Source organism: Loxodonta africana, chromosome 16 (genome assembly GCF_030014295.1).
Source record: "Loxodonta africana isolate mLoxAfr1 chromosome 16, mLoxAfr1.hap2, whole genome shotgun sequence".
Lineage (NCBI taxonomy): Eukaryota > Metazoa > Chordata > Mammalia > Proboscidea > Elephantidae > Loxodonta > Loxodonta africana.
In genome coordinates this window covers 9390793-9415763 of record NC_087357.1, presented here as the reverse complement: position 1 = coordinate 9415763, position 24971 = coordinate 9390793, and the positions used below count along the sequence as shown (strand labels likewise).

The window sequence follows — 24971 nt, the reverse complement described above, 5'->3', positions numbered from 1 at the left end:
GATTGTAAGGATGGCGCAGGACTGGGCAGTGTTTCGTTCTGTTGTGCATAGGGGTGCTACGAGCGGAACTGACTCGACGGCACCTAACAACAACAAAGAGTGAAATAATTCAGTTAAATAGCCTGACATAACATTAACATACAAAAATCAACAGGTTTCATATAAAAAGGCACTACACAGTTAGAGGACCTAACAGTAGAGAACCCCCCATTTATGACAGCAGCACAGAGGATAAAATACATGAGAATAAATATAGCAAAATATACGCAAAGCCTATGAGGAGATTTTTTAAAATACTCCTAGAAGACCCAAAAGCAGACTTGACAAAATGAAAAATTTCCCGTTCCTGAAAAGATAACTCCAGTTTTAAAGATGATGTTATTAGTTGTCATCTAGTTGGCCAGGACACATGATCGGTTATGGATTGGACAATGCTCCATTGTGATCCATAGTGTTTCATTGGCTAATTTTTAGAAATAGATTGCCAAGACTTTCTTCCTAGTTCATCTTAGTCTGGGGGCTCCGCTGAAATCTGTTCAACATCATCGCAACACATGTCTCCACTGTCTGACGGGTGGTGGCTGTGAATGGGGTATTTTGACCAGGAGTTGAACCCAGGTCTCCCACATGGGAGGCAAGAATTCTACCACCGAGCCACCACTGCCATTACAGAAAAGATAAAATTAGATCCTATTTCACACCATGGGGCAATGGTGGCACAGTGCTTAAGAGCTCAGCTGCTAACCAAAAAAAAGATCAGTAGTTAGAATCTACTGGCCACTCCTTGGAAACCCTATGGGGCAGTTCTACTCTGTCCTATAGGGTTGCTGTGTTGGAATCGACTCGATGGCATTGGGTTTGGTTCACATCATACGCAAGAATAAACTCCAAATGGATCAGGGTTATAAATGTAAAAAATGAAAACATACAATTCCTTGGAGAAAACATGGGGGATTCCTTTTTAACTGTGGTGTAGGGAAGGGCTGCCTAACTATGACTCAAAATCCAAGAGTAAGAAGAGACAAGCTTGGTAAATTTAACAGCATAAAAGTTTTAACATTTGCATGATAAAAACACTTTAAAACAAAGAAATGACATTTGACAAAGTGTGAGAAAATATTCACAACCTACACCACAGGTAGGGTTAATATTCCTAATACATAACGAGAGACAAGGGCCCGAAAACCCAACAGAAAAATGGGGAAAATATATGGACAATTCACAGAAAAAGAATTCAAAATGGCCCCCAGACATATGCCAAAATGGCCAAAATCACTCATTAGAGAACTGCAATATAAAACAACTCAGACACCACTCCACACCTGGCAAAAGTGAAGAGGTGGAACAGCACGCTCCTGCCGGGAGACTATCGGGGAAATGGCACTCATACTTTTCTTCTGGAGGGAATTTGGCAAACCTAACAAAACATTTTTTCTGTTACACATAAAGTCTCCGTGAGTTGGAACTGACTTGACAGCAACTAACAATAAGAACAACACAACCACACGTACACTTATTTTTCAACCCAGCAATCCCCTTCTAGGAATTCACCCGAGGGCGCTTGCCAAGGGGCCCACAGGCCTGCAGGGTATCGCCAGCTGGTTTGCTTTTGCCCTCTCTCCGCAAGTAGGACATGGGCAGGCAGATGGATCTAAGGAGGAGGTGATAAGGCCAGTGAGCCCGCCGTTGAGTGGATGGGTGTCATTCTGATTTTCACTCTGCAGAGCAGGGGCGAGCCCACCGAACAGCCAGTTCTGACTGTGGCACTGAACTGAGGATGTTGTCACCTGTTCTGGTCGGTCCCAATCACTGAACAATGAATGAACCCACATGGAGAGCTGCCTGGCAAAGTCCAGCAGGTTCTTCTAGCTAATGAAGCTGGTCAGAGGGATATGGGAAGACCATTTCGAAAGCTAGAAGGCAGCAAAACACAAAACTTGTCTAATGAGACTAAAACTTCCTGTTCATTCTGAAAGGCTCCAGCTGAACCCGAGTGAGTCAGCATCCTGAGGGTTCATCAAGGCTTAATCAGAGCCTTAATTAACCCTGACTGGTAAGGTCAGCAGTTTGAATCCACCAGCTGCTCCTTGGAAACTCTATGGGACAGTTCTACTCTGTCCTATAAGGTCGCTATGAGTTGGAATCTACAACAACAGGCTTGGTTTGCTTTGATTTTCTGGTGTGGACACCTGGTTAGAAGGCCCTGGACAGTCCACACAGGCAGCGCTCATCTTTCCTATTCTTGACTTTCCTATGCTTTGGAACAACACCCCCAACAACTCCCATACTCTGAGCTCTGAATGTTTGCACATCAACTGACAAACATTATACACATACACACACACTCATGGCGCTGCCTTCGGTGATGGCGACACTGTCATCTTTGATGGCACAGTTGCTTCCTGGCAATAATTTGAGCACCTCCTGTGTTTCCTCTGTATCAAAACGAGTAGCAAATGGGCTCAGGGACACACTTGGGACTCATACACTTAATGCAGTTAGGAGGAGGATAGAAACCACTGGTGGCTGGAAGAAGCAAATCTTTGACCTTAACTAAATGGCCGCCGGACTTACATCAGGAGCTGGTTGGTTCACTCCAAGTTGTGAAGAGAATGAACAGGATTAAAGAACAGATGGGAAATGCTAATATAGGTTATCAAAGACTGGGTATCAAAGTGGGAGCTTTAAAGTTAGGGATCTCAGACTGTCGAGAGTTCTGGGTGAAAAGGCCCCCTTTCAATCTGTCTTTCAACACGTATTCAATGTCCATGTGTTTTCAGGAAACTGGGTCTAAGGAGCTCCCCCGCCTCTGGGTTGTGGGTATTTGGTGCCATATGGCAGGGGCCAGAAAGGAGACAGGCTTGCCTGACAAGCAACACCCCTTCCTGTTCTGCCAGGTCACTGGGTCCTAGTTCCCCTCCAGCTCATTCAGACCCTACTTCTACTACAAGATCTGGAAACCCCATTTTGGAAAGCTATAAATACCTCTGAGGGGTCCATGTCAGAAAAGGAAGTGAATTCCAAGGCTGTGAGATTCCCATGGAAGCGGCTCTGGGCTCCCCTTCTCAGGGCTGTCGGGCTGCGCGAGCACTCCCTAGCCTGGCTGACATCACTTTTCTGGTTTCCTCAGACGTTTTTTTTACAAACCTCAATCATGTCAGCCCCAGCTCAGCTGGAACGCGTGGCCTAGTGCGCTTCATCTTCTAAGCGCGGGGCGCCCTTTGAAGAACTATTTTTGAAAATCAGAACCGGAGAGACTCCCAAGGGCCCCTGAAGAGAAGTGCATGCCACATGAAAACAGCAACTGAGAATAAATCCAGCCCAGAGTCAGGGCAGGGCGGGTGCAGGATGAGCGGGAAAGGAGGCAGTGACCGGCTTCTAGGCCTCGGTCTCTGACGTTCAACGTCCGTTCATGTCCCTTCCCCCACAAGTGACCACTGTCTCCCAGTGAAATAAACAGGTGGTGTCGCAGCAGACGAACACCCTGCTTTCTGACCACTCCCTTTCGGTTATTTATTTCTCTTTGCTGAGAGTAATTCATAAGAAGCAAAACATGTTTAGTTTATGCGCTTCCCCCATGAGATCACTTAGGTATGGAATAACGGAAATATGTTAAACTGTGTTTCGTAATGCTACAGTGAATATTCCTGTCTCGTGAAAGTACCTCCCCCATGCCCTAAGGAAGGGAAGGCTCCCTTTTGAAAGGAAACTTATCACTGTCTTATTGAAACTTGTTTTAGAGCATTGTGGAGGAGGCAAAATCCCTAAAAATTATACTTTTTCTGAACCAATGCCTAATAGGGAAGGGAGAGAGGCCCCATGCATTTTATTCTTGCTAGCTGTCGAATGGTGACTAAGGCAGGAAATAACCACCTTCTGACATTTTTAACTGTTCAGTTAATACTCACTGTTGAGCGTTGTTTTACATAAACTTGCACCATTGGCAGGGAATTGTACAATTTTTTCCCACTTCACACCCGCCCCTCTTTTTTGGCTCGGAATATCCTACTTATTCTCAATTTCAAAGTCGTAGGAAAAAACACAGTAGACAGTTTTCATTGGGCTCTTTAAACTGACGCCTCAGTCGAGTGGCCCAAAGCTTCTCTCAGGAAGCTAAGCCAGCCCACATTTCACACTCGCTTCCACCCAGTTTCTGCCAGACCTCCGGCCATCTTTGCTCCCATCGTGACACCGTTCAGAGAAACAGTCTGGGTCAGGCTGTAAAGCTGTACAGCACCCTTTAAAAATGTAACCAGGCAGCTCGTCCTAGGTTGATGGGTGCTTGTTAATTTGTTTAAGAAAAATCTTTTTTAAAATGGTCATTGTTAACATCTTACATGTTAACATTGGGGGGAGCACTGTACTTTTTTGTACCTTTTCTGTAAGCCTAGAATTATTTCAAATAAAGCATTTTAAATGGTCATTTGTTTTTAGACTAATAAAAATTCCTCACAGAGCAGCAGTTTTTGCACAGATGAACTTTGGATCTCAGTAACTCTGTAATATGGCTATCTCTGCATCTGTGGATTCAGCAGGAATGGCACAAACATGCTTGTAGAATCCCATGCCATATGCACTAAGACACCCCATGCATGTCAGTATGGTTTACGGGTTCATCAATCTGTTGATGAACAGAGGCGGTTATCAGCCACCCAGGATTCCACTGAGGTCTGCTCTGCTGACCCAGAGTGGGCATGGTGAGGCATTCTCTCAGGTGGCCAAATTTGTAACATGACATCATTTCAGAAAGAGTTCTCTGTATTTCACATTAAAACGGAAAGCACTGGAAAGAATTTGAATGACAGGCCCAGAGATCTGGGATCTACTGCCACCTGGTCTGTCTCCCATTAATCGTGCAACTAGACAGGTCACTCAACCTGTCTGGCCTCAAATGACTCACCTACCCAATGGGGATAATAGCTTCCCTGCCACCCAAAGAGACAACAGGACAATGTGAGAACTCAGAAGAAAGCAACATGCTGTGCAGAAAGCCTTCATTGCAATTCTATTCTGTCCTCTAGGGTTGCTACAAGTCGGAATCAACTCAACGACGATAGTTTTGTTTTTTTTTTTTAGAGGGCCTACATCTAAGGCATAACTTTAACAATATGATCCTTAAGCGACATGGCTAGACTCTTTATTTCACGTCTAGGAAAAACAAAAGATAGACCAAGGAGACAGAGAGGCAGGAATACAGTCTGCTAAATTCTTCAGCCGTCTCCCACCCCCACGCCCAGACACGGCTATTTCCTGCCCATTTTGACAAACTTCCTGGATGAAGTGAGATGAAGGCCAATGTGGGTGGACATTATGACCGTCTTTTGTTGGGGGATAAGAGATGTCTTTTGGGTGGGGCAAACCTGGTAGTCATCCTGGGCCTGAGAGGGGCTCTGGAATGGGGCTGGGACAGCTGGGGAGCAGAGGAGAGAGAAGAAAGTAGAGCCGTTGCGGTGGTGGTGACTCACGTGAACCTCAAAGATGGGCTGAAGGGAGGCAGCTGTTTGTTAGCCTTTCTCACCTCCAAAGATGCCCTGACCTCTTTAGATAGATTTACCTGGATACAAATGTTTGTGCGGGGTGCGAGGTGGGGGCGGGGGCGTGGCAAGAGAAACGTAGTGAGGTTTGGGATAAATCTACACCCTACATCAGGCAAGGAGGGGTGTGACACACACAGTCTTCTAAGGTCAACCTATGAATAGGAATATTTGGACCTTTCTAATTACAAGACTAAGGAGCCCTGGTGGTTTAGTGGTTAAGCATTTCACTGCCAACCAAAGATGTGGCAGTCTGCTTCTATAAATATTTACAGCCTTGGAAACTCTATGGGGGCAGTTCTACTCTGTCCTATAGGGTCACTATGAGTCAGAATCAACTTGATGGCAATGGATTTGAGTTTATCATAAGGCTGTACACACAGAGAAAGAGCTGTGCCTTTTTCTGATGTGGGTGGTCCTTACAAAGGGCCTTCCACAGAGTTGGGGCTCAGGACACTCAGGTTGAATTAAAATTAATTACTAATTGTGCTCATTTCTCAGCAAAGTCCAGGCTCAATGAGACAAGCTCTGGTGTCACACCGGAGTTGGGGGAGAGGACGCAGTGAGGTGCCTGTTCTATCAGAAATGTCTGGGATCTCCCAGCAACCACTGCAGTGCCTGCTCTACCCAGATCTGCGGACTAAGACATGGGCCAGGAAAACACTGCAGGGTGCCGAGCACCAAAGGGGCCCTGGCTGGTCGATCCCAACTAATCCACATGGGAGTCTGAGTGCAGTGACATCGTGAGCTGTGTCCTTGAGTGGGGTGGCCTCCGTGCCACGGGTCTGCTCTTATTTATGTACTTGAGGGTTTTTTCTTCCCCCATGCAGATGCCTTTATCCCATTAAGGCTAATGGGAGGCATGTGGCTGAACTGAGAGACATTCCATCTTCCAGATTTTCTAAAAATAAATGTGGAGAAGGAAAACATATGTATTGTTTCTATTTGGGATTTAAAACACACACACAAAAGGGAACCAGAGAGATTCACTGCCATCTCTGAACCGTCGAGTATCTTCTTGATCATCTTAGTGGATAGCTTGTCATTAGGCAGGTTTAGATACGGGATAATGAGAAACCCTCCAATTCATTATATTAACAGTTTCAGGGCTCTGCTTTTTATTCCTTTGATGGTCAGTATGCTAAAAGGGTTTCTTGGCTAGTAGACTATGGAATGATCCTTATTATGGCTCAACTAAAGAGCTATATGTTAGAAAAGTTTACTGTAAAGAAAGCTTCTCATAGGAGAATTTTACGTCCCTAATGATTTCCATTATTGACCTGTAACTACGGTTGGCAAGGCTAAAAGAAAAGCTTCTTGAATATAATAAAATCACACTTAAGAACACAAACATCCTTTTAAAGTTGCATGTTTAAAGAAAAGGCAGTGGCAAAATGTAAATACCATTCAATATACTAACAGCACCATGGGTTAAACTCAAAATGCCTCTAAACAGCAACACGGAAAATGAACTTCTGGTCTGATCTTGTCTCCCCTAAGCGTAGTAGTTTCTAAGAAATTTCTAAATTTGTCTAAATTTGCTCAGTCTTCCATTAATCTTAACATTTCTAATTTCGTATCCAGGGCCTTTTAGTTGTTTAGGGTACTTTCTCCATGATGTGAATTTACAGTCATCTTTTGACATGGCCACAACTATGTGCACAGTTCAGGAACTCAAACCCAATGCCTACTGCCTTTGAGTCCATTCCGACTCATAGCGACCGTATAGGACAGAGTAGAACTGCTCCATAGAGTTTCTAGGGAGTACCTGGTGGATTTGAACTGCCAACCTCGTGGTTAGCAACCGTGGTACTTAACCACTACACCACCAGGGTTTTCTTAGGAACTCACAGACACATCAAATCTCTGTCTGGTCATGAAGGTTCTACCAAGCGACCAATGAATATACAGCCTTTATGACCTGCTCGCTGTCCAATTAATCTGAAAATAATCATTAAATGATTAGACAGGGCCTGGGCTAACTTTCAAGGAGCCCAGCTGGTGCAGTGGTTAAGCGCTCAGCTGCTAACCTGAAGGTCAGCAGTTTGAACCTACCAGCCACCCCATAGAAGAAAGATGTGACAGCCTACTTCTGTAAATATTTACAGCCTTGGAAACCCTATGGAGCAGTTCTACTCTGTCCTATAAGGTCACTATGAGCTGGAATTGACTCAATGACAATAGGCTTGGTTTGGGTTTGGAGATAACTGTCCTGTCCCTAAATTCAATGAGTTATTTATCACAAACCCGGGAGTTACCTTGATTCCTTCCTTCCTTTCTCTCCACGTGGAATCTACCAGCAAGCCCTGTTAACTCTACCCAACTACAGCATATCTCGAACCCATCCACACTTCCCCATCTCAACTTATACCACTCAATGCCAATTGTCCATTCCCTTCCATCTCAATGGCTTTACTGCTTCGTCTACTTTTCTGCTTCTACTGAGATCTTGAGAAAATGTAAGTCAGATCCTTGCAATTCTCCACTTAAAACCGTTCAATGGCTTTCCATCCACCTTAAATTACAAATTTCTCCTGATATGATCTGGCCCTTGCCCACCTCCCTGAGCTCAAATGGTCTCTCCCTTGTCTCTTCTGCTCTTCGTCCGTGCTGGACTTAACTTTGTCCCTTGAATCTGCCAACTATGTCCTTGTGTCATGTCAGGGACTCTTCCCCAGCTGTTCCTAAAATAGTCATCCTCTCTATCTTCACAAGGTAGGCTCCTTCTTAGCATGCAGATCTCAGATTAAACATCACCTTATTACAGAATCCTTCCCAGATCACCACATCTAAAGAAGGCAACAAATAGTCAACCTGATCACACCACCTGATTTCAGCATTCTGCAAAAGCTCTTATCACCACTTGAAATGTCTCATGATGCATCTATTTGCTGTCCATCTGTATCCACTAACAAGTAAGCTGTAGGCGAACGGGGAGCTTGTCTTGCTCAATTCAGGCTTCTGAACACCGAGATGATGCCTGGCACTCAAGAAACATTTGCCAAGTGACTGACATCATTTAAATGATGGCTCATATCTTTAGCAAGGGCTTTTAGCCCATGAGGAGTCCAGTAAAATCCAGAAGACTCACTTACCTACCAGATAATAGGAAATGAGAAATACAGAATTCCCTTTAGGTGAAGGGAAGGTCAACACACAATACACGGGAAGTTGGCACACCTGGACTAAACCAAAAGCTAAGAAGTTTCCTGAATACAACCAAACACTTCGAAGGACAGAGTAGCAGGGGCAGGGGTCTGGGGACCATGATTTCAGGGAACATCTAGGTCAACTGACATAACAAAGTGTATTAAGAAAACATTCTGCATCCCACTTTGGTGGGTGGCATCTAGGGTCTTAAAGATAGCAAGTGGCCATCTAAGATGCACCTGGAGCAAAGGACAATGAAGAACACCAAAGACACAAGGAAAATAAGAGCCCAAGAGACAGGAAGTGCCACATAAACCAGAGACTCCATCGGCCTGAAACTGGAAGAACTAGATGGTGCCTAGCTACCACTTATGACTGCCCAGACAGGGAACACAACAGAGAATCCCTGATGGAGCAGGAGAAAAGTGGATGCAGAACTCAAATTCTAGTAAAAAGACCAGACTTAATGGTCTGACTGAGATTGGAAGAACCCCAGAGGACACAGCCCCCAGACACTCTGTTGGCCCAGAACTAAAACCATTCCCGAAGCCAACCCTTAGGATAAGCATTAGGCTGGACTATAAGACAGAAAATAATACTGATGAGGAGTGTGCTTCTTAGCTAGAGAACACACATGGAACTATGTGGGCAGCTCTTGTCCAGAGGTGAGATGAGAAGGCAGAGGGGACAGGAGCTGGTTGAATGGATGTGGGAAATACAGGGTGGAGAGGAGGAGTGTGCTGTCACGTTATAGGAAGAGCAACTAGGGTCAAGTAAAACCATGTGTATAAGTGTTTGTATAAGAAACTGTCCTGAATTGCAAACTTTCACTTAAAGCACAATAAAAAAGAGAAAAAAATAAAAGAAATACTGAATCCCCATCTAAAAGCATTGCCAGAGGACTTTTGACCATCTCTTAGGGGTAAACATTAATTCAATAACTCAAAATTCTTTTAAGCACCTGCTATGGTCAGGCATCCTGTTATGAGCTGAGGATACAATGGTGGGAAATAGGCATGGCAGCTGCCCCTTACAGAGTGGGCGAGTTGGTAAATTTGTGACAGAGGGTAAGTTCCTCAAGTCTGGAGATAATTTTTTTTTCATAATTTTTATTGTGCTTTAAGTGAAAGTTTACAAATCAAGTCAGTCTCTCACATAATAACTTATATACACCTTGCTATCTACTCCCAATTACTCTCCCTACAATGAGACAGCCCGCTCCCTCCTTCCACTCCCTCTTTTTGTGTCCACTTTGCCAGCTTCTAAGCCCCTCTACCCTCCCATCTCCCCTCCAGGCAGGAGGTGCCAACATAGCCTCAAGTGTCCGCCTGATCCAAGTAGCTCAATCCTCACCAGCATCCCTCTCCTACCCACTGTCCAGTTCAATCCATGTCTGATAAGCTGGCTTCTGGGATGGTTCCTGTCTCGGGCCAACAGAAGGTCTGGGGTTCATGACCACCAGGGTCCTTCCAGTCTCAGTCAGACCATTAAGTCTGGTCTTTTTATGAGAATTTGGGGTCTGCGTCCCACTGTTCCCCTGCACCCTCAGGGGTCCTAAATCTGGAGATAATTTTGTTCTCACTTGTACGACGACAAGAGCATGGTATTCTACAGGAGTCTGGGTTCTCTCATCTTCAATGGCCACAAGGAAAGAAAAAATCATTTTGAGACTAAAGTCTACATCTCAAATGGTAGAGCCATTTTTGAGCTCTTCTGGCCTTTTGTTTTTCCTGAATCACTTGCTCTTTGCTCAGGAAGGTAGTGGAAGCCTGTTTGCCTTAACTGGGCCGCCATATCGGTGGGTGCTACTAATCCATTTGGCTGAAAGAGACAAGTGGGGGAATGTGGGGCTATGAGCCAACCCACAGGGGACTGGACTGTAACAAGATTTCAAATGTACAGATCTCACTGTAACTGTTTTACCATGGACATCAGCTCCTGCTCTTTTCCACTAAGAAACTTTCATACACTAAGTGGCAAACTTGGCCAATTCCAATTTTACTTTCTTTCTCTGCACTCTGTCTTAGCAAAGGCACAGACGGATAGAAAATTAGACAAAAGCCAGGTGGGTGGAAGAGTGAAGGCAGGGAAGCACAGTGCTCAATTACACTTTGAATGAGATCACTTACTTCCTAAATAGCCAGTAGTTGTCTCTATGGTTTTCCCTCCATTTGAAATTACACATTTTTTATTACCGACACGACCACCAGCCCAGCCATGTGAGGGCAATTTTCAGGAAGGAAGCAGCAGGTCGGCTTTACAGGCCAGGCCATGCAAACCAGACAGCAAACCCTGGTGTGTTATTAGGGAAAATGAGATGATCAGACTCTGTCTGAGATTGGAAAGGCATGTACATTGCAAGAACTCCTTGCAGGGGGAAAAAAAAAATCCAAGAAGAAAATTTCTCTGGAAAAAGTGTTAAGGAACGTGTTTTAGGTTTTAGGGACTCTGAATTTGAAGTCACCACGCTTGCTGAATAATATGCAAGCTTCGGAAGTTCAATGCGGTTTTTTTATAATTACCCTTCTGGAAGATACTGCTGGCTGAAGCAACACAGTGCAAGGCAGCTATGGTGTGGGAATTATATCTTGGAAAACTGTTCTTAAATTTTTTTTAAAGACAAAAGCGAGACCATTTGCCGTGGCGATACGCATGTGACTGGCACGTTCTGGACAAGGCAGGGACAGCTGGGAGGTGCGTGGAGCCACAGGAAGGCTATTCGTGCTGGGCAGGTGGAGCGGAAGTGAGCTAGGCTGTCCTACACTTAGCATTCTGGGCCTGCACGTCTTTTGACCTGGACTCAATTTCTTTTGGTTGAGGAACTAATTCAACTCAGCTGCAGAGGCTCTGGTTTTTGTGCTTTCAGTTTCATAATGTAATTAACGATTCACATTCAATTACATCATGTTAAAAAATCCTCTTCCAGTCCTTTCTCTCCTAATCCTGGATTCAGTGCCTCGTGTGCCGACTCCACTGATGCTCAGGAGAAAAGCAGGAGGCTCATTTGCAAGTCTTGAGCTGAGCCTGAGAGATCAGTGGTATTTCGGCCTAGTCAAATCTGTCCACACATGCACGCACGCTTTTGATTTGTGATTTGAGATCATAGGATGTAATTTTACAAGGAAATCCTGAGAAAGTTGGAATAGATCTTAAGAATAAGACATTAGCTTTAACTCTATAAACATGGATTTCATACAGATCGAATGCAAGTATGGTCACTTATCATGGCCCTGGAGAGCTTCACAACACCCACAGGGAAGTCTGAAATCTTGGGTATGGATCACCCTTCCTGCCTGGTCTTAAACTTCTTTTCCATAACCATATTCTGCTTGCAGCCTTTCGAGACCCCAGTGACCCAAGCACACGTTCTATTTACCATTCAAGTCATTCTGAATTTCCATGTGGTGCTGCTTCTAGCCCGTGGATGTCCTTCTCCCATTCCCAACTAGAACCATCTAGAATCATCCTTGTAAGGCTCAGCACTAAGGCCATCTTCTCCCTGAAGCTCTACCAGTTCTCAGGGCTGGGTCTCTAGGCCTAGCTTTGACTCTTCTTGCATTACTTGTGGTTTCTGGTTTGCCTTTCTCTCTCTCACTAGACTGTGAGCATCTTGGGACAGACAAAGTATCTTCTTCTTCACTGGGTCCCCAATAGCATCAAGGACAGTAGTTTGTATGTATTCTGTACCCAGTAAAACTTTTAAATTTGTTATCACTCTTACATTTCAGGTCTCTTGATACATCTGTCAATTTCCTCTAGACCCATCATTATTTTATGTTGTCATAGCTACCCCAATACTCTAAAGACAAAGAAGTCAGAATACAATGGTGGAAAGGTACAAAAGAAAGTCAGATGATTTAGGAGTCACTCTTTTTTTTTTTTTTAACCCCTAGTGGCACAGTGGTTAAGAGCCTGGCTGCTAACCAAAATGTTGGCAGTTCAAATCCACCAGCCGCTCCTTGGAAACTGTGGTACAGCTCTGCTCTGTCCTATAGCACCACTATGAGTTGGAATCGACTCAAAGGCAACAGGTTTATATAATATTATATACATGTATATATATATATACACACACACACTAACTCTGGTGGTGCAGTGGTTAAAGCGCTCGGCTGCTAACCAAAAGCTTGGTGGTTCGAACTCATCAGCTGTTCTGTGGGAGAAGATGTGATAGTCTGCTTCTGTAAGGATTACAGACTTGGAAACTGGGGCAGTTCTACTCTGTCCTACTGGGTCGCTATGGGTAGGAACTGACTTGATGCCAGTGGGCAATGGGTATACGCCAGCTCAAATGATGCAGACTAACACCACAGACCCTAGTGACATGAAAGAAACAAGGCGTTAAAGACTCCCAGGAAAAACCCTAACACTCAAAGAGCTGAAGAGGAGGGAGAGTATAATTCCCCAAACAGGAAATACACATGGCAAGTAAACATTAGAAAAAAATTCTGCCTTATTGAAATTCAACAAAAACACTATTTTTTACTTAGCAAATTAGCAAAATGTAAAAAAATACATACTTGATTCTAGAGTGAATATAGGGACCCAGAAACTCTCGTACCCTGCTAATGGCAGTGCACACCGCTGCAACTTCTTTACAAAGCAATTGATAATAAAGACTCAAAAACTTTAAAAATGTTCCAGTCATATAGCTTAAGAACATAATCTGAAGTGTGGTCAAAGTTTTATACACCAAGATATTCATTGTTTGATTTATAATGGTGAAAAATTAGGAATCAAGCTAAATGTCTAACATTGCCATACAACCTGAATATTAGGAAGTTACTTCACATGTTTGCAGAAATCTTTTAATATGGGAAATAGCTCACTCTGATTCATAGCTTGATTAAAGCTGTAATGATGTTAGAAAAAGCCTATTAATGTCAGCCAAAAAGAATCTTAAAATACAGACATCAGTTAAGTCTACTTGTATGAATGAAGAGGCATACCATGTACATGCATAGAAAAAACAATATTGTAGTGACAATTCAACTAATTCACACATTCAATTTTTAAAAACCCAAGGAAAATCCTAACATTATTTTTTCATGGATGGCCAACTCAACAAAATTCTACTGGAAAAAATAAATACATGATATCTTTTATTTCCTGCAACATGGTAGATTGGAGACCTGAAAAATCCTCATGTAGAGCAACTAAAAACCTTGAAAGTAAACATAAATACATATTTCAAATATATGGCTGAGCTTATAAGAATGTAAGGAAATTCTTCAGAGGCCAAGAAGAAAACTAGAAAACAAATGCAGCTGCTCAAAGAGCCACGACTGATTTCTGGCCATCTAGAGCTTTGGGTTTAAGTTTAAACAGAGGCCAGGAGACAAACTCTGGGACCTGAGTTTGTTGCATGAAAATTTCTCAAAGGGAACCATTGTATAAGTCAGGAAAACCCTTGTATAAAAGAGAATTCATACATGATTGGCATTTCCAACCAGTGGAGAAATAATGGCTTATCTCATCAATGGTCTGTAGACTACTGGCAAACCATTTAGGAAAAATCGATCCCAACCTTACACCATACAGGGAAAGATAGCCAGAGGGATTATGGACTTAAATGTGATGAAAATACTGGAGGGGATTGTAAGCTAAGAAAGAGCTTTCTAAGCCCCACTGAAAGCACAAAGGAAAAAAGATCGAGATAATAAAAACATCTAAAGATCAAAAATTACCATAAACAGACATGATGACTAAATGCAACAGGGTATCCTGGATTGGATCCTAGAACAGAAAAAGAACATTAGTGGAAAAGCTGGTGAAATCTGAACAAAGTCTGTAGTTAACAGTAATGTACCAACATTTAATTTCTTAGCCTAGAGCAGTGGTTCTCAGTTGGGCATGATTTTACTTCCCAGGGGATATCTGAAAGTATCTGGAGACCTTTTGGTTGTCACAGTTCGGGGAAAGGAGAAGGGACTGTTAACACCTAGTGGATAGAAACTGGGGTGAAGCTAACATCCTACATTGTACAGGACAGCTCCCATAACCAAAAAATATCTGTCCCCAAGTACCAACAGTGCCAAGGTTCAGAAACCCTGGTTTAGAGAAATGAACCCTGGGTATATAAGATGTTGACATCAGGCGTGGCCTGGGGAAGGGTATATGAAAACTCTGTACTATCTTTGAAATTCTTCTGTAAGTCTAAAATTATTTAAAATTTAAAGTTTTAAAAATCCCCATAAACAACATTAAAAAGTAAAATACAAAACAAAAAAAAAAAAAAACCTGTAAGATGAATAAAAACTTCAAAAGAAAAAAAGACAACTATGCCTAAAGAAAAATGAGCATGGGTATAAACAGGCAATTTACAAAATAAGGACCACAGATGTATAACAGACATGCAGAAGTTCCACTTCGCTATCAAAAAAATGAAGATTGATATATATTTTTAATTTTATAATAAAATATATATTACGACAAAAATATATTATGATATATATTTAAAAATATGCATCATAAAATATTTTTCACTTGTCAAACTGGCATGAAAATTTTTGTAATCACTATGCCCAATCCTTATGCATGTACAGGGAAACTGGTATTTATGTATTGATAGCATAACTTGATACGACTTAGAGAGTGCCATTTGGAAATCTATATTAAAAAGTCTTAAAATTGTGTCTATCCTTTGATCCAGAAATTCTGGGAATCTGGTTTAAGGGAATCACATGAACCATACAAAGATTTTTTTTACAAGGACATTTATCAACACATTGTCATAAAAATGGAAATGATCTAAATATTTAACAATAAGGTTTCTTTTAAAAAGATTTTATAGTAAATCTGGAGCCCTGGTGCCACAGTAGTTAAGAGTTTGGCTGCTAACCAAAAGGTTGGCAGTTCGAATCTACCAGCTGGTCCTTGGAAACCCTATGGAGCAGTTCTACTCTGTCCTTTAAGGTCGCTGTGAGTCGGAATTGACTCGATGGCAATGTGTTTGGTTTGGTTTTGGATAGTAAATCCATATAAGGGAAATCATATATGGACTGTGTAGACATGAAAAGGAAGATGACAGTCCATTGTTGAGAAAAAGATGCCTTCTGTTTCCGTGATCCCCTTTTTGTTAAGAAGGAAAGGAAAGGGAAGGGAAAACAGGGGAGGGGAGAAGAATGAAGGGAGGGCAGGTAAGAGGAAGGGAGGGGAGGGGAGAGGAGGGAAAAGGATGGGAGGAAAGAGGAAGAGAGGAGAGGGGAGGGGAGGGGAGGGAAGGGGCGAGGACAGTTAAGGAGTGTTTGTGAGTATTTATGTGAGAATCCAAGCAGTCTATCTGGGAGCACCTACTAAAGCATCAATAGCAATGTTATCTCTGGGTAGTGGGATGATGGTTGATTTTTGTTTCCCTCTTTTTGCTTCTCTATATTTTAATTTTTACAATGCACATGTTTTACTTTTTCAATAAGAAGAAAACAAACAAACATTAGAAAAGTAAAGGAATTGAAGAAGACGCTGATTACGTTTAAACCCTTTCCTAAGCAGCCTGTCATGAATGATGTCAGGCCTGGAGAGAGAGCGTGGTGCTGACAGTAGGGCCGACAACCATGGTAGGCTTTAGAGCTAAGGGGCCGGGACGGGCTTTGTCACAACAAGTTACATCAGCACCAACTCTCCCTGATATCTAGGTGAGTTATCCTCCCACATTCATAATGCTGTGCTCTGCAGTGTGTATTGTGGACCAACCCTCCCAAACTCCACTGGCTGGGGACCTATGTTCCACTTGGCATGGCTCCGCGGGCTATGATTTCTGAACTGCAATGGGGCACTCCGTCTTTGTACAAGTAACATCTATGCAGAGCGCAAAGTCATTTGTTCACTATTACACAGGCCATCTGACTAAAACACCTAAATATGGTCCACCCATATGCAAAAAAACAGAAAGCCTCTAACTTCTGCAAACAACAGAGCCATCCACCTGCTGAAATGTACATCAAGGACTTGATACTACGTTTCTCCTCACTGAACAGCAAGTCTGGACCTTTTCACTGAGCTTGTCTGGGGAGTGAGCAGGTTATAGGTAAAACCATGTATTTCTTCCCTTAAAAAAAAAAACTTCAGCTAATTTATATATCTATACATGGGTAAGATAGAACAAAGTCAGGAGTGAGCTTTGCAAACCAAATGTTGCCATAAGATCCCACGTATTTGCTAGGACGGGTCTCAAGCTACAGAGTCCCAGTGCTCGAAATAAAAACTAAAGAGTTGCTCAGAAGATGCGCAACTCTGGGAACAGGGAAAGTGGAGACCTTCCCCTGTGAACAGCACTGGGTAGCATTACAAATGACTCCGTGCTTATGGCACAACACCAAGCCACGATTAAAATGAATACAGTGCTACTGGAGGCCAAAATGATACAGCGTTTCAACTTACTGAGAAAATGGTTAAGAAAAATGAAATTTTTATACCTTTTATCTCAACTTCTGATTCTATAGACAGCAACCGCCTAATGGGCCAATTTATATACTCCTCACCCAGGCTAAAGCCTTAATGCTCCCAGAGAGCACCGATCACAATAATCAGAGTGGGCCAGGGTTGGCATTGGAGGAAGCAGATTTTCCTACCTTGTCATAGCATGACACAGGCTATGTTCTCCACAGGGAACACCTGTACTGTGCACCTGGCCTTCAGAACCTCACTGGGCCCTCTACCTTGAATAGTCTGACCATTACCCCTAAATAGCTGCAGATCAAGACACCAAGCGGAAGGGACACGCTGTCCTCCCAAAGAGGGTTCTTAACCAGGGAGGCACAGATTTGGATGCACGAGGATATGGGGTCTGGTACCTCCCCTGGTTAAGAACACCTGGTCCACACTCTCTGATAACAGCCCCCGAATCATGTAAGATCACTAGCATCCCCGTAGCTAGCCCGTGGTACTTCGTCTGTAGGAATGGCTTCACAGGGCTATGACCTAGCACTGGAAATAAGTGAACACACGATAGCAACATGAAAAATATTTCCTCATTTAACAATGAATGACTTTAACAATGTATTTTAAGATGAATTTATTCTCCAAAGTTTAACTGGCAAAGCTGAAAATAACACATTTTTTAGAAAGATTTGAGCTTCTACATGAAGGTTATTAGGACAGCAACAAAAACTCATCGAGTCAGTGGAACCAAACACATCACCTAGTTCTCATTTGTTCTTTCTTTCTATTTTCCAGGTGTCATCTGTACCTGGAATACCTTCCCCAAAGAATTCACATGCTACCACCACTTTCTCTTTCCAAGATCATGTCTAAGCTGACTTCCTGCAGACAGCTCAGGTGGTACAGAAAACTACTGTAATCACAAAATGTGCAGAGTCCCCATAGTGTGCCTGCACTGCCTGGTGTCCCTCGTGCAAGGCATCCCGTAAAGGACACGTGGTGAGAACTGGCAGAACTCAGATGGGTCTTATTCCCAGGCCCGCAGTGCTCCTGCTAGCTCACTGCTCATCACTGTTGCTCATTCGTGCACAGACGATCACTCTGCTGTTGCCAGATGCCAAGCATCAGGGCGCAATCCAGTCAGCCTTCTTCAGGCTGGAATCCATCTCTCTTCATCTCTCCCTGGCAAGCTGTGCAAATGGCCAATAAGCAATGACCATCTCCTACCCACTGCGACCCATTCATACAGCTGAGGGGGTTACTCAGGAACAGAAAAAGGCCCTTCCGCTCCACAGAGCTAGTTAGGGTGGCTGAAACCAACAATGTGTAGACATGAGACAGGCTTAGGCGATGGTCTGAATATCACATTTCAGATGTTGGGAAAAGGACACAATCGCATCAAAACGTACTGAGAGTTAAATACACAAAACCCCCAAAAGAGAATTCAAAATAATTTTGCCACATTGATCACGTTTTCTCTTTTTGAACATTAAATTGGCTGCCTGAAAGGTAATAAACTCACTCCATACCAATACCTGTATTTTCTCCTTGAGTTCCTGCGGGAAGCGATATTTTGAGATTTTTCTTTCCCCTCAAGTTTAAAGCCAAGTGGGGATTCTACGGTTTTCACTTTACTTTTTAAACCTACCTCCTGATGGTGAATCTCACATGGCTCTCCACCCTTTCCTTGCCAGGGAGGTTTTGGGCATGGCCACTGGGCGGCGGCTGAGAAAGGAAAGGCCACAGCCTGGTTGTGAATTAAGGGATCCTGACATAAGCGGGGGCTTTGTTGGGTCATCAAGATAACCTGCCCCCCTGCCCCAGCACACGTCCTGAGCGACTGCTCTGCGCTGGCTGGCTGGCTGGCTGCTAGGCATGGAGAGGTCCATGCCAATGAGTCAGACCCAGATCCTGTCCTCAAGGAGCATGCAGTCTGGAGGAAGCAAAATGACCCCCATGAAGTAGAAATTACATCACGTAAAAAGGCTACGGTATTTCCCACAGTCCCAGTACTTGGGAGACGAGGTGGAAGGCTGCACCAGGCTCAGGGCACAGATGGCCTCCGCTACTGTAGCAGCTTCATTCTGTAAGCCTGGTGAGTGGGAGGGTTACTGAGTGGGGACGGCTCACAGTCACAGTGGGTACAGTGTGGACCAGTGCTTCTCGGCCAGAGGAGATTGTGCTCCTTAGAGCGAATCTGGCCATACACGGTGACATTTATGGTTGTCACTCCTGGGGAAGAGGCACCATTGACATCTACGAGGTGGAGGCCAGGGATGCTCCTGAGACCCCTACAATGAACGGACTCACCCTCAGCAACAGAGGATTACCCAGCTCAAAGTGTCAACGGTGCTGAGGCTGAGAAACCCTTGTGTGACCGAAGATCTGGAGAGGCAGCTCCGGGGTGGAGGGCCATCAGGGCAGCCAGCATGGCGGTGCAAGACAAGAAAAGGAACCATGGGGAGAAATGAACCCTTCATTCATCGAAATGCCAACTACAACCACAACAAGGTGCCATTTTTTTCTCAAAATTTGTGAAGATTTGCAAATCGATACCTAATCTTAGCTGAGCATGTGGAGAAAGGCTTCGCAGCTCTGAGAACGGGAGAGTTGGCCGAGGTTTCTTCTGGAGCATAATCAGGCCTGTGTGTCAAGAACCTCAAAAAGGGTGATACTCTGACTTCAACATTTCATTTCAAAAAAATTTTTTTTCAAAGTGAAATAACCCAGCATACAGAGAAGCTTCATACTCCAAGTGTTCGCGTTAATATTATTCCAAAAGGTAAACAATTAGTAACAACTCAAATGACCAGCAATGAAGAGTTAGACAAACTATGGCCTACCATAAAAAGCACTGTTTCACAGTCAATAGAAGGTTTATCTGTAAAGCACTGTTAGTAATTGGAAAAAGTGAATGATACAGCGCTAAGTTTCGGCGACCCAGAAGAAAATACAAATGCACCAGGATCTCAACTATTTAAAAGAAAAAATATGTATGCATAGAAAAAGAATAGAATAAAATATATCAAAATATTAATATTGATTGTTTCAGGGCACTGCACCTGTTATTTTTCCTTGAGTGTGAGTGCTTTCCTGCTGAAATAAACCTCATTTCCCACACGTGACAGATCAGACCAGGGGAACAACAGTAGGCACAGCACTCAGTTGGTGATCTGGCAGGTATTTCTTCCTCTGGAGCCATTCACATCTTTGTTCCCCAGTGGTATTAAACTCCACTGTGGACTTCTCAGATCAAGGCCACCAGAAGCCTGGGTACTAACTGGAGACATTCCAAACTAGCAGGTCCACTGCAGAAAAGCAGGCGTGTACAAACGGTGTGTCCATTGGTCTCTGCTCCAAAGGCATCTAACAAAATCAGGAAAGTTTGCTCCATCTATCTGAATGGCTTCGGGAATGGAGGAATTCTTCAGATCTAGGCCAGGAACGCAAAATGAAGTTGGCAACAGGTAATGTATTGAAGTTAACGTTGTTTCAGGCATGCAACACCCCGTGAGGAGAGAGCCATTCACATCAGTACTGTCTGTCCCAAGGAACACAAAAAAGAACTGGATTTCTGGCTGGAAAGGATTTCTGAGACGATAAATTTTAACTGCATCAAATGACATGCCTTATTATGGTCCATTAGAAATTAATTGTGTAGCTCATTCTCCTAATAAAGTCCACCAGGTAATTAACCACCAAATACTGGTATTACTCCATGTGTCCATTGCGGTCTCCAAACAACACCCTGAATAGTGATGATTGTGATGGGTCCCACCATTGAGAGAGCTGCTACCACCATCATGTCTCTGCTTGGGGCTTGTCAGGAGAAGGGCAGAGCAATGGATGAGGAGCCTAACACCCAGGGCTGCTCTCAGCTCTGGCATCTAATGGCCACGTGGACTCGGGCAACCTTCAAGCCTCATTTGTCTCATCTGAAGATGGGGATGATATTCTCTTTATGGAATGATTTGGATCATTTAAAATAATGAATAGGATGGATGTGGCCAAGGGCCTGGCACTGAACAGGTCCTCAGTACGTGTTGTGCTTATTGACATAGCAGTGATGAAAATGGTGACGATGATGAGACTCTTTCTTACAACAGATGCAGGGATATCCGTAAATGACCAGCAAGCACAATGCCAGCAGGATGCTTACTAACAGCAGAGATGAAACGACGAAGCCCAGAGGGACTGAGGAGATGAGCACAGAGGAAACCAATTCCTAAACCCTCAGCCCCTGAAGAGAGAGAACAGGTATCGCCTGCCTGTCACAAAGCTTCACCCCTGTGGGCGCGCCCCCGTCTGTGCTGTAGGAAGTGTTTGTGACATTTTCACCAATCCTAGGAATCTTTCTGGGCACGTGTGCTGGGGGCCCCTTCAAGAATACAATTTGTAGGACTTTCTGCCGAGTGACCTAATGGGGAGAACTCACACTGCCTTGCCTCTGTAGAGCCTCCCAGGCTGCACTCACCAAGTGGCTGAATGTCAATGAGATGGCCTTGGAGGATGCTGCTCGTGAGGTATGTAGGGATCCTTCAGATAAAAAAAAATCCGGTTCAGTAACTGTGAAGTACGAAGATCGCTAACAACGCGTGTGGCCACAGGAGGTTGTCAAGAATGCCTCAGACAAGATTCCATTTTCAGTCAGGAAAATACAAACAGTTCCTCTGAGTTTTAATGAGCAACGCTTGCGTTAAGGCTAAAAAGCTTTGTCAAGATGGAAGGTCAGCAGGCTCACCCTGGAAGCATTTTGTAGATTCTGAGAGGACAGACTGTAGCAGTTAGAGTCAGTGAAGAGTTTTGCTTATAAACTTCATGCAAGAGCTCTATGCCGAGGACAGGGGTGCTTTCTTGTCCCCTGAGAAGAAATACATTCAGCTGCTAACTAGTTTTCAAGTGAAGGAGTGAGCAGGAGTGTGGGGGTGGGGTGTGTGAGCATGTGTGTGGTGTGTGAGACTGTACTTGCGAGTGTGTGGGGGGGGGTGCGTGTGTGCTCATGCATACACACACTTACATGCATCTGAGGGCCATGTCCAAAATGGCAAAGTCCAAGGTTCCATGGCTTTGGGCTTTATGACTAAAAAAAAGACTGAGGACTCCTAATCACAGGGACTCTCTTTCCTCACAACTCTACCTCAGGCAAATAGAGCAGAAATTCTTTTAAGTTTGAAGGGGCCTTCAAGAGCATCAAATCCCATTCCCTTGTCTCATTACCTAGATGGGGAAAAAAGCTCAGAGAGTTTGTGTGGCTTGTCTGAGTTCACTGAGCTAGAAAATAAAAGTCAGCGACTCTAAAAAAAGATATTCAAGACTCCCTTGGCCTCTCAGAGTATCTCTTTCCTCAAACGGTAGGAGGAGGCCACATGATTGAGAACGGCATGTGAATCTCTGGGATGTATCGTTAGTCCGAGGGAAGCCAGCCCTTGGGAAATAAAATTATACTATTCACCAAAGAAAATCACAAGAGTTGTCTCTCACAAAGTCACAATCACAAACCTTTTCTATGTCAAAGCCAAAACTAATCTGGGGGAATATTGCTCTCCTCTGAGATGAATGTCTGAGATCTGGCTATAGTTATTTTTAAAGACCTTCTGGTGGAAAGCACTATAAATCCAAATTATTATTTCACACCGTGAGACACAGAGTAGACACAGATGTGCTTCAACTTGAGGGTGATACAATGTGGGTTATATATTTTCTGGAATCTTCGTCAATAAGGAACGTGAAGTGCTTGTCTCAAGCACTTTCTTTAAATACTAAACTGGAGTTCAACTTTAGCTCACTGACGGCTGCCTACATTTTCTTCTTGCCAATAAATGCAGGATTCAGAGGCATTTCAGTGGTTTAATCAATCTAAAAAGCATGTCGAAATTGCCTTAAAAATCTCCGAGAGCATTCATTAATTAATTACCTCATTTAACATTTCTATGCATATTATAGTTTTAAAATGTCTTACAGTCATTCTTATTAATAAAGCCTTAATGGACAAAAATTGTGCTGCAAAATTATTATGTATATGCTGCATTTTCAATTTTACTGCTGTTATCTTTAAATATTTTCACCCAGTGGAAAGTCACTAATTCATAAACCAGAGTCTCTTGCAGAAAGTAGAGCTGAAAATCGGAAGTTTACACACAGAAGGAAAGAAACCTGGCCTCTGGGTAAGGCCTACTTTCCTGTCTGGGTCTCTTGAGGAAGACAAGGGTTCCCCGGGGCGGCTGACCTTGGGACTTCTGCCTGGGCCTGGCGAGGGCAGAAGGGGCAATAAATCCCAGCCGAGTCGCCTTAGGAGACAGACTAGAGACACAGAATACTGCTGCTGTTGTCGCTGTCTCGGCACAGAGAGTCCAAGACGTGCATCATCCGGGTGGAAAGAGGAGGTGGACAGCTATTTGAAAATGCGTGTGTGTGTATTACACACACAAAACACACAAACACATACATACACACCAGCTGCTGTCAAGTCGGCTGCAACACACGGTGACCCCAGGTATGTCAAGAGCAGAACTGGACTCCACAGGGTTTTCAATGGCTGTTTTTTTTTTTAAAGTAGATCTCTAGGGCTTTCTTCCTAGGCATCTCTGGTTGGTCTCGAACCACCAACTGTTTAGTTAACTGTTGGCACCATTCAGGGCCTCTATATTAGATATATCTAGAGAGAGAGACCTATATAACCCATTGCCACAGAGTCAATTCTGACGCATAGCGGCCCCATGTGTTACAGAGGAGAACTCATCCAAGGAGTTTTCTTGGCTATAATCTTCACAGAAGCAGATCGCCAGGGTTTTCTTCTGTGGCCCTGCTGGGCAGGTTCAAACTGCCGACTTTTAGGTTAGTAGTTCAGTGCAAACCATCTGCAGTACCCAGGGATCGAATGCCTCTGTCTGTCTGTCTATAACATACACACAACACACAAACATACACTCCGTTATGGAATATCGTAATGTAGGTTTGTTGTTCTTTTTGTTAGGTGCTGTCAAGTGGGTTCAGACTCGTACAGACCCTATGTACAACAGAACGAAATACTGCCCAGTCCTGCACCATCCTCCCAAACACTGATATGTGCGAGCCCCCTGCACTTTGCGAACTGAGGTGCGCCTCATCCAAGCCAGGATTTTTTCACTCACCTCATGTGCATGTGAAAGCTGAACAATGAATAAGATCCAAGAATTGATGCCTTTGGATTATGGTATTGGTGAAGAATATTGCACATACCAGGGACTGCCAGAAAGAACAAGTCTGTCTTGGAAGAAGTACAGCCAGAATGCTCCTTAGAAGCAAGGACGGCAAAACTTCGTCTCACGTACTCTGGACATGGTATCAGGAGGGACCAGTCCCTGGAGAAGTCCATCGTGCTTGGTAAAGTGGAAGGTCAGCAAAAAAGAGGAAGACTCTTGACGAGATGGAATGACACAGTGGCTTCAACAATGGGCTCAAAATAGGAATCAATTTGGGACTCGTAGATATAAGATAAAAGAATCAGAATATGTCAATCTTGTGAAACAAGGCAGCAGATGTGATCTGCGAAGCCCTTTGGTCTTGGAACCCGGAAAGGTCCCCTGGTGGTGTCCTCAATGCCAGACTGGGACATCCACCACAGCAAACCCCCAACTGCCAACTAGAGAGAAGACCCTGTTGCCTCTGTGCTGGGTTACATGTGTATGAAGTATTTAACCCCAATCAGTCAATGGGAACTACAAGTCTAGAAGAGGGCCCTTCGACTTTGACGTGAAAACAGTTTGGCAGAGAGAGGCTGAAGAACTTGAAAAGGAGAAGAAAAAGGTGGCAAGAGCCTATAAATAGATGGCATTTGCCTTGTTTCTGCAACTCCCTGGATAATCACATGATAACTTAGTGACAGCTGGTGGTTTTCTTACATTGCCCCCGACATCAGCTGCATGTTCT

At 43.8% G+C, this 24971-nt stretch overlaps 1 protein-coding gene across 2 annotated transcripts in view; it reads right to left on the bottom strand.

Annotated features, from left to right (window-relative positions):
- The window catches only part of C16H10orf90 (chromosome 16 C10orf90 homolog), a 220956-nt gene that overhangs the window by 33606 nt on the left and 162379 nt on the right, over positions 1–24971 (bottom strand). The window lies entirely within an intron of this gene.